Consider the following 14,642-nt stretch of genomic DNA (forward strand, 5'->3'; position numbering starts at 1 on the left):
GAGGCACGTACCTTGTGACATGCTTCTGACGTATTGTTCTGTTTTACGTATAACGTACAGGTCGAAAAATAGTGGCGTCCGGATTTATATGTATCACTGAGATTAAACGATGAAGAATTGTTCGGCTGCTGGAATTATAAATGATGGTAAAAAGTTATAAGATAGAAGAGTATGATAGACGAGATAGACATCTTTTAAAGTAAAGTCACTTGGTAATTAACAATAAAATGACCTTTCATATAATAATCGAGCCACGACTTTGTTTCCGAGCAATTATTAATTAGAAAAAGGAAGAAGTATGAACGATATAACAATATCATTGTAAACTCGCTCACGACGAGAATGTCGTAACTGCGGATTGACAGATGCAAATCCCTTCGCGCACTCGCGACAGCTATTACGTGATTTCACGATGTACGATCGCATTACTATGCAAGATCGAAGATGCGTCTAATCGATAATCACCGGTCACGTTCACCTGATGAAAGCACTGGAGCGCGATCGGTTGAAACGCACGTGACCAATTCACGCAGAGACGTGTGCCGATATAACACTCTAGCGCCGTAAATCAAGACAGTTCCACCGGATCTATTCACGTTGTTTTCTTTAATCTGTCTTCCACCTAACACCATGGGTGTTTAATACATTTATGTACATTTGAGACATTCACCGATCGGGCAATTACAGTACGTGCGTTCTTTCTTTGCAGACATATGAAAAACTTGTACATAACTGTATGCTTAAGAATCTAGGACGTTCTAAAAATTCGAGACATTTTAATTTATGGGATAAATTGTGCAACCAAAATTGTATTTATTAAATACCTCTATTAAGAACATAAAAATACAAGGTTCCATTTTAAAGAATTAACTTAACTTTGACATACCTCTCGTTACTACATTTAAGGAAAGATTATTTCTATCGTTTAATGTCCTAAATATCAACCAACTTTTCTAAGAATATTTTTTCCGATAGCTTCAATTCACTGCAACGATAAAAGGAATTAAATAAATATAGTATAGACTCAAAAATCTTGTTTTTCTCCTCCAAATATGTACCACTGCGCAAAAGCAGAAACACGACAAAAACAGGAACACGATTGATTCTTCTATTTGAGTATTCTTCTACATCTTTTTTCGATCGTTCCTGTGAATCGTTATTGCTGGTTACACCTGTAAATCAGGCCCTCGAGGCAGTTACCACCCACGGGATTCGTGGGCAGAACACGCGCGGTCAGATCTACAGATTATACGGACGACTGGTATCTTGTTGCTTTCCTTCCCTCTCCTCTCACGTGTTTCACCTACGCCGTACCCTTTGCCTCTGATTCCTCTTGCATATTGTGTTTATGTACACTTTCGTTCAGAAGTGTTGGCAGACTTGCAGAAAATAGACCTAAAAATTATTATAAAACTATTAAAACCTATAAGAATGATTAAATCTTGTTTCAAATCACATTATATTATGATAAATATCGAATACATTAAAAATATAATAGATAATGGTAACGCACATTAATAAAATCTTTAAAGCATATTAATAACGATTATGTATCGTTCCTTACAGGATTATTCTTTTAGTGTTAATAATAATTTTGATAAATTCGTCGATGATCTAGGTCAATCATCACGTTTCGTAATCAAATGTTCGTATACTTGTGAAAGGAACTGTACATACATGTACAGGACAGACGGTAACATTGGTTATTCTGACCAATCTGAAACAACCTTCCTGCCTAGCTTGCAATAAGCCAGCGTATAGGTAATTTAGAACTGCTTTCTGATTGATACGATTAATTTTCTACCTGAGAGTACCGTTCAGATTGCACACTTATGTTTGAGCAGCGATCGCCATTACTGCTTGATGATGTTCTGGTTTCCGTAGCAGCATTGCTTGGCGAACTTCTATGTTTCGATAGAAACAAGGTTAAAGAAAACATAAGAACATTTATAGTACTTTGTCATTTGTAATCATAAAATTCATACAAATTTATCCACTGAATCAATGAATTGAAAAATTATAAAATTCGAATTTTACTAACATATCAAATCTCTGAGTTGCTTTAATATACGCAAAGATCTACGAACGAATAAAAATTTTCATCAGTAGATGGGGGCATTAATTTTATTAGAAAGATTCGCAGAGTTGCATTAAGTAAGTGGTTAAATACATCGTTCCGCTGGTTATTGCACCGTCTTCCCTTATATCCGGCCTCGGTTCTGGTTATTATCGTGCTATTTTCGCGGCGAGCAATTACAGAGACCACACGAAATCTCTACTTTCTTTCCTGCCTCGCCGCGTTTAGGACAGGCATGCATAAAATTGCAGATTACGCAATAGCCGACGGCGCCATCGCTTACCCACTGCAACAGGGTTTAATGCAGTGACGTTCGTTATACGCGATAAAGCGAGCTTCGGATTCGCTACCTAGAACCCTCTCGGGGATTCGTACACTACGCCGTCGTGTCCTTTTGCTCCTGCTGCGAATTTAACCCAGCGGAAAAGAAACTATTATTTATATCATGCGAATTCTACTACCAATTCGCGCTATTTGAACGAAGTACTCGATAACATGAAACGGAATACTCGATAACATAAAACGACAAAATCTACTCTTCATTTTTTCTTTAGTTCTTCTATTGCGTACGCAATATGTTACTTATAATTAGGCTGCAAATGTTTATATAATTTTAGATTCTTGCGAACGTAACTAAAAAGGAGGAATTTAAATAGAGTTTCATCTACCGAATGTTGTAATAAGTTATGTTATATCTACTTTGGATATTTTTATACTTCATTTAAGTACTTGGAAATATGCACAAGGTAGAGAAAACATACGGAGAAAATCGAACTTTTAAAGTTTAAGTAATTTAGTAAAGTATAGAATGGAATTGTTTATAATAATTTGTAATAAATATATTAGTTACCGAAACTAATAAGCTTTCATACGTAATACTTTCAAAATTGAAGTTGTAAGAAAAGATCTTGATTCGGGAAGCTCGTTTCATACTTTTTATTGCCCCTCTCCCGGAATACCTTTCTCTACCATTTATACGTTATCGAGTCTCGTTAGGTCTCTTAACCAACGCCGATACTACGAAGTTTATACGCGAAATGAATGGCGAATCGAACGAAAATACAAGGGACGATAAAGAGTAGTCAAGATCGAAATTCAGTTTAATTCTTCTAGCACAGCGCAGGTTAATTTCAATGATTAATAGCAAGAGAGGTTAAGTCATTACGCGGCTCGCGTGGTCATAAGGCAGAGCAACGAGACGGGGGAGTGAGAGAGTATGGAGAAGGGAGAACACAATACGAAGAAGGAAGAGGCAAAGCAGGATAAGGGCCATGGAGGTACTCTCGATGAGGGATCCTACCGTGGGGCACAAAGAGAAAGAGGAAGACGGGGTAGAGGGCCGTGGCATTGAATGCTGCACCGGCCTTCCTCTACTGGTCCCGCAGTCGAGCAGTTCCCTTTAGTTTATTTTTCCATGCGTAATGAACTCCTCCTCTCCCGACCATTCGTCGTTGCATCGATAGGGCCGACCACCCTGCTACTCGCCACAGACTAAACCCTGTTTCGGAATTCTATGCTATTTCACGTCCGACCGTTTCCCTCCATTTCCCTCCGTTCCTTTTGATACCGCACGACCAGCAAGCTCGCGGATATTTTTGTCTAAGTTCCGCTCAACTTTGTTCCTCGCGTATCGTAACCGGGAATCGGCCATCCGAAATGTTGAAGCGTTCCAATGCTAAACGGTCGACTATCGTTCAGAATACTGGTTTGAAAGTTTGATTTGATATAGTTGATCGTTCGTAATTATAGATATACTGCTTGTAGGTATTTAAAGAAAGTCAAGGCTTCTTTTTGTAAATAATAGAAAGTTTAAATTGTAATATAAAATATAATATAAACTACAAGATAGTGTAGAAACCGAATCGAGCTCCAATCGAAGATTATCAATCTATACAAAAAAGTCTTATACCTGTGCCTCGATGGACTTGCAAAATATAATTGTATTTTTTTTTTATTATACAGGATTTGTTTACATAAAAATAGCTTTCTTATAAGATATACGAAGAATTTTGTTGTAGACTATAAGCGTCTAAATGGATTTTCAGAATTCATTCGCATTTATTTCTCGTCGATTTGCTATCAATTAGTTTTTCAAGATACTGTCTTCCTCCATAGTTGGTATTCTCACAGCCGAAATGAGAAAGGTAACTTACAGATAACACTAGAAATCTCGTGAGGGGAGCTTGATTTTTGGTAGTCCCATAATCAGAGATCCAAGTCCAGTTTGTTCTCAATCGGCTAATGTCATCGATTATTGACGCCAGACGTTATCAACGATTGATCAGGAGCAATTAACACGACATTACAGAGATAGTCTCGAATGGAAAATCCGTTGCATCGCGGCGGTGGTGCCGGTGTAAAACATGATAAACACGCTTCGTATCGACGTTATCGATCGAACATGTCAATTCGACATCGTAGGTATGGCCAGAAACGTAAGTGCGTCCCCTAGGGGCTAGAAATCGGTTATCGCGACAGTTCGAACTTTCCGATCAATCGTATGTAGACCGCTTTTCCCGGTGTCGAGCATGAATGTGGTTGATACGTGCACAATCGATACTCCAGGTACATTGGACCTTTGGTCGGAGATCGTGTTTTCGGGTTCGTCAGAGTGGACAGAGAGAACAGAGTGTGGTAAAGAAGGGACATAGAGAAAGGAAGGGAGAGGAATCGGACAATAATGATGCGTTTCATTGGATCCATTGTGTCCCGAATTCAAGTTCACAGGCACAATTGATGTGTATCTATTGCTGCTACTGTCCAGCGTCGCCATTCAATCGACTTTCAATCTCTGGATGGTGTCGGCTCGCGAGACTGGACCAAAGGAGACCCTCCTGTTTCCAGCATTAGGCGCATTGTAGCTATCGATTGTACTTGAAACTGTCGTATCATTTTCTTCCCCTTTTCCCCTTTTTCTTTTTTCTGCGTTTACAGCACTGAGCATGAAGTCTCGTACAGATTTAGGGTTAATAATATCATCTTTTGATGTAAATATAATCGACAGTGCAATAATCACCTACTTTGCGATTTGATCCCCCACTTAACCGATGCAAAATTAAAAATGACGAACACACCTTGAACAGAATTACCCAATCGTTCATTAACTTTCAGATTCGTTCCAACGAAAGGGATACTGTTTTTCTTGTGCTTCTCTCGTTATAATCCGTTTCAGAATCAATTACACGATACTTTCACGAGCATGTAACCGGTTCAATCTCGGATTTAATGGAGATGCAGTGGAAAGTGTGTGAAAGCAACTGTACGCCAATTTCTTACATCGATCGGTATTTTATGGGCCAGGTGCACGTAAAATGTCGTTTGCACGAAATAATAACAGTACTGTTTCACAACCGATTATTCACCGTTATTATTGTAATCGGCGATACGTCGAGATTGAAGGTGGTCATTCAACCGCACGATTATGTTTTACATAATAACCTGTCATCATATAATCAGACGAACTTTCGCACGGAATTATTCCCAACAGCATTCTATGGAGATGTGACGTTTTTAGCCGGTGTAAAAGGGATATCATCCCACTGTGTAGGAGGGAATACTGCTTATTGTGCACGACGTCTCCACCTTTTTCCTGTAGTCATTACAGGAACGGAGAATATTGCTAAAAAAAAAAGGAGGCAAGAAATGGAGAAGATTCAAACGTAATAGTGCCCCTCAGACTTAACAATATTGTGTAGTGCGTATAATGTAATAAAAGCGTTAGAAGGAGATTAGAACGCGATGAATACTTGAAGTTACAAAGACAGACCAATCTTTTCTAAAAATTATGAGAATCGACCTAAATTCTCATCATGTTTAATCGTTATGCTCTCTCGTACAGTAACAACGTACATAACTACGCATTGTACACCGTATACAACAGCACACTGGGTACTGATAACAGTACAGAGCATAAAAATAATCGTATGTATTTTAATTTACGAAGTCAACCAGCATGTACATAGTTCGTATTATAACAAGAGATATGCTAAACTATGAAAGAAATTGACAAATATAGGACCCGATGACATATCCGCAGATAGTACAATGCACAAAAATAAGAATATGACAATAATACATATGACAATCAATAAAATATTAATTTCCAAGGAACAATCGACCCGTTTGTCCAATTAAATTAAAGAACAGAGAATACGACTGGAATTTAATCGTTCGTATTTGTCTTTCGCGTGGAACCACATCAGCCGGTGGTATGAATAACTTAAAGCGTTAATAACAGTCGCGGCGCAGAAAGCACCGTGGCACAATAGAAGGCTAGGTAGAACTTAAACGGAACGAGCGCTGGATTTCTCAATTGCGATTCCATTTGCATACGGTTCTATTCGGCGCGGCGCGGCGCGCGCGACAGAAAAGCGAAGTATTTGCGATTTACGTTTGCTCTCGTTGCAATGGTGGACAAGTGCATATATCCACGGGCACGTGTAACAAGAGGTTGCCTTATCAACCACCGGGTACATGTCCAATCAATTTTCAACGTGACGGCACACGCCGCTTTTGTGGTAATATCTATTATTCGATGTCCCGAGGCCGGTTGAGTCCCACTCTCGCGCATCACACACGTGATCTCCTCGTGACAATAGCTTCGTGAATGCCACGAGATCCCTGGCGTCGCCGACCCCTCCGCTTTTTAGATCGAAAACCACGGATCGCGAGTAATTTCGACGAATACGCAGCCACCGACGAATTTTCGCAGGGGTTACAACTCAGACTCCCATGCATTTTCTTAAAAGCCTCCACCGTACAGAGGTGACCCCTAGGATGTTAAAGAGAAACTAAACTTGGAAATTGAAAATGTTGAAGTTGTGAGAGCTTGAGGTGAAGTGAGTAACTGTCATAATTTGTAAGCAAAGTGTCTTGACACACAAAATTGAATTAATATTATCAAAAAGATTTGACAAAATGTTTTATCTGTATAACTCGGCAATTTCTGAGTTAGCTCTAAGGAGTCGAACTTTGGAGGTTGGTTTTATCCGTTGAACTTAAATTATTGCAGTTAAAGAAGATAAGTAGCTACTATCTTTTTCTTTACTGTTCTACAAAGTTTCATCAAAATCGGACCCGGGCCGATCGCGGCCTTTTTTTACGAGCAACGATTTTTCCTCCGGCAAATTATCAAACATATGGCCCCTCGTTACAGAATGGCGTCGTTCTTGCGGTATGGATGCTTCGTTTTCCTGTCCCCGTGTCTATGTGAATTCCCCCCGCTCGTCCAGAGAGTACGGATAATCTAATTATCCTGGACGACAAATCTCGTTAGCCGTGCTATGCCCATAGTCGACGACGCGGCACGACAACGAGGACAATGTCGTCCTTGACGATGTAAACGCAACGGCGTAACGCAGTGGCTCGTTGCAGTCCGAATAGAAGAAAAAGGAGAGCGACACCAGAGAGAGAAAGAGAGAGATCGATTCAGATGAGAAGAAGACGACGAATATTCGGAAGTAACAGAGAGGAGGATATCGTTAACGTAATCACGAATTTCTTCGTGAAAATTATTCGTCAGCTTCGCCTCTCTCTCGTTCCTCGGCCCAAGAGGAGCCAGGGTAGAAAAGAAAAACGTTTACGGGGGCTTATGCAAATGCAGGTAATTAATTTCGTGAATCCTATTAGCCCTGCCCAACGGTCGTAGGTGCACGAAGGCGGAAATTCTACTGGTAACCCCCCACTTTCTACCCCTAACACCACCCGCTACCACCCTTATCGCGATACTCGACTTTTCGAGATCCTCGACTTTCGAACGTAGCCCCGTGTCCTCCACCAAGGGTTCATTTCGAAGCGAACAACGATTATACATTTCGGAAGTATTCGCTTAATTGGATCGTTCTCTAAACTCGTACCAGTAACATGGGCCTATCGAACGCGCGATTTCGATGCGTTAGGTCGATTGTTCTACCTGAGGATCGTTTGGTTAAGGGCTTTATTTCCATGTGATGCGATAGCAGTTAGAAAGAGAAAGTTTTATCTATGTGTCTAGATTGGATGGTTGGTGATCGAAGTATTTCTTGCTGGGTAAATTAAGAATAAATAGTTGTGTTCTGCTATCAGATTTTCTGACAAGAGTGTAATTTTAATCTGCATATTGTTGAGATAAAGAATTTTCAAAAGTGAAAGATTATAAGTTCAGCGCAGTTCAGTTATACGTTTCCAAACAAAATCCAACCATTTCAAACATCCACCAAAGACAGATTTCCCTGTAAATCGCGATTCACATTTTACAATTTCCCTATTCGCACGTGCAGAGAAACGCAGCATCAAGTTCGTAGCCAGGTAAAAAAAAGAAATATATATATATATATATATACCCACGAAGCTATTCGATTGTATTTCTGTCATTCCGCGGGATCGTTCGCATCATTGTCATAAACGGTTCGACGCTTCTGCTGACCCAATCGGTAGCAGTTAATGTGCCTATCGTGAAAAATTCGTTAATTTCACAGTGACTGCGTCCGACCCGTTGCTCCTCGTTGTGTACAACCCGGTCCCTTCGTTCGTACGTGTTTTTGTGTGTGTACGTTCGCGTACAACTGAATCCGTATCGAGCAAACCAGGACGACACACGACTCTCGTAGCAGCTTTTCGGGTTCCCACCGGAGAGGGCTTCTACCGCCCTTCCGACGTCACGTATTATTGACAGCTTAAATTCATTAGATTCTCTCGCGGAACAATGAGAGAGGGTGAACACCATCAGAATGTAAGTTGGAAAAGGATGGATAGAATGAAGAAGAGACACGTGAAACGCGCGTGGTATTTACGCATCGAGATTGAGATCAATTATGGACAAAAAAAAGAGTTCAAGGAAAATTTAGTGTGTTGTAGCTTTAACAAGTTTTACTTCAGTTCACAAATTTTAGTTTGTAGTATTGACGTAAATTTTTTACTAAACAAACAATTTATTGTAACTTTTTACATTTTCTAGAATATCAATAAATTGTAACATTGGCTACAAAGAAGGGGAGTATCGTCGCCTTTCGAGAAGTCACATATAATGTCTAAAGTCTCTCTTTCTTGAAACCTCATACTACTTGCCGAAACTCTGCAATAACGATAATATGTCGAAAGAAATGCATAGCGATATCGATCGAAATAAAACACCCATAGCATAAACTTCCAATACTCTATATAATGCCGGAGAACATTACGAAGTTTCGATAAATTCCGATGCAGGGAGTATACGTATCTAGGCGAAATTGCTGAGACGTGTTTTGGAAGGAGACCGAAAGTTGTAACGACCACACGAGAGCTCGACTGTCGTTTCCAATCGTGAAACGTAATCCCGGACGTTATGCTTCGATAATACACAGGAAAAGTACGGAGTTACGGGAAATTCGTTGGTCCTCCTTTCATCAATCGATTCATTTACCAATCCCGATTGAAAGACCACGCGGCGAATCGATGACCTATCCTACTTTTAAATCAATTGCTCGCTACGTGGGAACGCGCATCCGATGAAAAGCCAGGCCCTAGCCAATAGACCGGCTCGATGAAATCAAACCTTGAGCTCTGCCAAATTCGTTTCAGAGAGCACCGGCGTGCAGTTTGTTCATCGCGCGAATAGGACGAAGAAGGATGCAATCTGAAGGGATTGAACGATCGCACCGGGAATCAATTAATTCTTTCGATCAACGATTCCGTTGAGTAAAAATATTTTACACCACCAGAGCAATGCATCAATCCAGTGCACAACCTCAAAAATTCCCTCATACTGGTTAGTTTATTCTACTTTATAGAATATAATTAAGTGTCTATAATATTGTATGCAGAATATAGCATAGAGTATTGCGAATATAGCGAATTTTGCAGTTTGTATAGTATCTTTTATAGTTTCACGAAGACGTTAATGGCAATTTTATTCTTTTTATTTTTTTCTCTATACCAAATATATAGCTTACTCATAAATATTAAGATACATACTTATACTTATAAAGTATATAAATTGAGCGCATAGCTGCTTCAAAATATTCCTCTGAAATACTTATTAGCAATATGACGATCGATAATGTATATAAGCACAAATAATAAAAATATAAAGATACTAAGAATGATTTTCTTAAAATGTTATGTAACTTGTCAAAATCTTCAAAAATCAATATTTATCCAGAATTTATACGTAAAAGTATTATATATTAGAAATTCGTTCATGTGATACAAATCAAGTTACATACAGATGTAATCGAATTAGCATTGCCAACATAAGGAAGAACGAAAGAAGTAAATTCGAGAGTCGAAAATGCGTATCAAAGATTCGATCAAAGTAGAAGGATGGAAATCAAAGCGGTTCTGGTAAAAAGATGCGGGTTGGAGATCGCGTCTTTCATGCGATCCTATGCAAAGAGAAAGCCGACGATAAGGTTTAATCCTGAACGGTGCACGGCGAATGCGGATAAAGGCGTGAAAACAGGCGAGCGTGGAAAAGAGAGGTTATACAGAGAGAGGACAAGACGGCGCTCTATCTATCTTTATTCCCAGTGTCTTGGTATTAATTTCACGATTATTAATTGTGAGGACATTATTAACTCGAGCCTCGACAGACTTTCATAGAAAGGGTAAGGTGAGATATAACCGGAGGATGAGACGGTTTAAAATGCGAAAGGAATGCACGAGAAACGCTTCATGGGACGAGGAAGAGACCGCCAACGCTGGATACGACGAAGGTCACGAATACTGCGTTAATGAAAGGGAAGTTAATCACTCCGACCAGACGATAAAGACTATGTCGTCGCATCCCCACACGTACACGTAGAGTATTGGTGGGGGCAACGCGCGCTTTTTGCTCCACAGTTTAAAGCTCTTTAAAGCACTATATAGCTATGTATTTGGAATTTTTGAATTATATCTTTTAATGGAATAACATTCATCTTTAATTTTTCGCGTTTGTACGTGCTTCGAATTTAATGGAAGTCGATGAAAGTAGTTTTAGCTGTTTTCGTTCAACTGAGACAAATGAATCTATATATATTAGGTTGTCCGAAAAGTTTCGTTTTATAAGGAAATAATAGACGCACAATGTTTTTTGTTTTATATTAATTTATTAAATTATGCATGAACATAATAATAGAAATAGAACGAAATGGATCATACCTAATTGAATAAAATAATATAAAACAGAAATTGTTGTTCACCAATTATCACCTTATGAAACGAAAGAAACTTTTCGGTCAACCTAATACATTGATTCAAGAAAATATTCCATTTATAGAAATCTTTATGAATATATCATGTGTGTTACACGAAACATGTAAAGTTTCATTAACATTGTAATGAGACACTACTATCAAAATTATATTGGTACAATTTGAGATCGACTTGAAAATGTATGTTTAGTATAACACATACTATATTCATGGAAAATTTTTATAAATGTTCAAATACTTCTGTGAATCAATGCAGATTCAGCGGGTTAATTCCACAGAAGTGCTCGATTGAACGAAATTTCTCGTAAATATAACAAATCGGGAGATGAAATGGTATCGTCGACGATGTTACCCCTCGAAGACTTTCACAGCATCGAACTAAAGAAATAACTTACGCCGCTCCCCGTTCTTAGTATCGGAAGAAAAATGCGTTTGCACCAGACCCGCGATTGGAGGGTACAAAATGGATGATAGAGATATAATTCTAAGAATGCAGACGGAATCTTAAATCACTCTTTTTATGGTGAATTGAAGAAGGCTCGTCTGTGCGAATTTCATACAATTTCTCGAAAAAGGAAGAAAAGGAGAATAAAGAGTAATTCCTGTGGGAGGTGAAACTTGTTTGCGAAATGAATTAAAGATCCCCGACGAACTTGAATTTATTCTTCCATCGAAATTTACGATTATACATCCTGTGCGTATTCTCTATCGTAATTCGCAGAAAATTGAAAAAAGATTGAAATCTAACTTTCTACATTGTGAAAGAAATTAACATTCGACAAAAGTTTTGTCGTAAAATTTATGATCAAATTTTCATTAGATAATTTAACTTGCATGTTACATGAATTCTCTGCATTTTTGTAAACTAAAGTTTTCCCTAAATGCATAAATATCTCGAATCTAGTAGTAATTAACCTCCTGACATTCTCATGAAAGCTAAACCTTGGCTGCTTCTCTAGAATCTCTTAAAAAGTCCCAGTTTCTATTGAACGGAAAGTCTGTAATACATTTTCTTGTGTAATTTCGCGATATAGATGAACGAGGACGAGCGTATCGTACGATTCCACGCATTCTGAGAATGAGAACTCGCTCATGGCATGAATAATCATACACACGCGGATTGTAGAGTGACAAGCCGCTCGCAATTATACAAAATGTAACCAGCACCGGTACGAGAACTAATTCGGAGATGCGCGAACACATCGTCAAAGGGGAAAATACGTTTCTTTATCGCTGCGCGAATCGCGAGCGGATAAAAAAATCTGCCAGATATTCAGCTTGAAGCTTCGAGCTTCAACGTTTTAACCCAGAATTTTCTTTGATAATGCAGCGGAACCTCTATATCCGCGAGAAATGCATCCCCTGAAATTACCGCCAAAGCGAAATTCGTATGCTGATACGAGGTTAAGCGGAGGAGTGGGGGAAACACGCGCGAAAATCGAGTTACGTATTGTCACATATGTATTTAAATACATGCAAACATTAAATCGTAGACCGTGATAAAATTTCGAATGAAAATCCCTCCGAATGAATCATACGTGTTACAGAAAAGAACATGCCTCCTTTTTTCGCTTTTGATAATTATTTCTTGTTGTAATGATCGATAGATTATAGATGTTTTGGCAAATACATATTTTTATGAATATGATTGGAAGAATAAGATGATTATACAACTTGTAATTTTTAAAATTTGCTTGCTAAGTTTTATTTATATTATTAAAAAACTTCATTAACAAACATTGTATTGTTATGAAAATATAGGACTTATTTTATCTACTAAAAATTATGACGATTATTTTACTCTGGACACTTAATGTATGTTCCCACATTGTATGCATTTTCGCACTTTTAAATTTCATACTTGATTTTAAATTCTGTTCTCTTTATGCAAAATATAATGATTCATTAGGGAAACGATTAATAGGACCAAATTTTTTATTAATGTAAGATAACAATTCAAACTACATATACAGGAGTATTTGCAAAAGATAGAAGAAACTAAATATATTAATATATCAACTAACTGACCACCATGTATTAATTACAACATTTTTATATAAATGATGATAAAAAATGCAATTAGAAATTTGAATACGTGGATATTTTTAGTATAAACTTCAAAATGAAATAATTTTTTAGTAACTCTTCAGGTGAATTTCATTTCACCATTGGTATTATTTATAATATCTTTATATGATCGAATGCATTAATTTACACTATTCAGTTCGAAAATCCATTTAAAAGATTTAATACATGGTTCATTACAGGTCAAGCTTCCCAGTGACTTTTTATGTTAACCTCGCTTCACCAGTGTCATAATAATTTACCAATATCCATGCACATAATTGTTCCACAACACTGAATGTTCCTGCGCACATAGATAAAATTCCAATATCTAACCTAAAAAATTTTAATTGTCTACTAAAAACATACATACGTATCCCTCCAACGTCTAATTATGTACTATAAGTACATAAAATTTGCGCAATTTGAGGTTAAGCGTACTCGAAATAGTTTTCAACTGTCATTTCTTACCTTCTTGTTGCAATGGTTGGTGCATCAGACATAATCAAAAGTCGCGACGAACGAAATTAGGAAGGCGGTAAAGTTTGAGGGAACAGTCTGCGGTGCGTAGAAAGTGGCGTTGCGGTGGTCAACTCTCTCTTCCGTCCCTTGTTTCGCCTTTTCCGCAAACGGAAAGTGCTCGTTGGTCGCGAGTGCAATTAACTGCGGCACAGGCAAGGGCGCGGAGAGAACTCTTGCTTGTAATTCGTAAGGTATTTCGCGCGGTTAGACGAAACTTGATAACTTTAGCGCGTGACACCTGCCGCGCGTAATCAACCTGCCCGAGTTAACTGGGTTTCTCGTACTAACCGTACCCCCACGGCCCCAAAGCATTCCTTTTGCTACTGCTAGCAGCCGACGCGTATTGTCTCAATCTGGCGTTGTTGTCGAGGCTGCTGAGCGAATTCATGCTTGATCAGCCAATGAGAAAACGTGAACGCTATGTTATGTTGTACCTAAATTTCCTACAGGGGGCAGCAAGTTAATATGCGCCGTGGTTCTCGCGAATAGTTGATCGTTTCTTGTGTAGTTGAAATTTTGCGAGTGAATAGCCGTACGAATGTTTTATAATAATGTGCAACGTAGTCATATTGTGGTGTATATAGAATTGTTATTGGATATAATAAGTAGGATAAACCGTAGGTGAGCGTAGGACTGATAATTTGAGAGACACGAATGTTGATTTGAAATTGAAATCTGAAAAATCTTACAAGAATGTTGAACTTTGTTGAACGTTATATGCGTACGCGCCATGTAAAACGATGAAAATTGAATATCAGAGACAGATTTTCAGTAGTATATATATTTGTAGAGTGGTGAAATGGCATGGTATTGGAATTCGTATAGATTTT

Source organism: Bombus impatiens, unplaced genomic scaffold (genome assembly GCF_000188095.3).
Source record: "Bombus impatiens unplaced genomic scaffold, BIMP_2.2 scf_0142, whole genome shotgun sequence".
In the NCBI taxonomy this organism is placed as follows: Eukaryota; Metazoa; Arthropoda; class Insecta; order Hymenoptera; family Apidae; genus Bombus; species Bombus impatiens.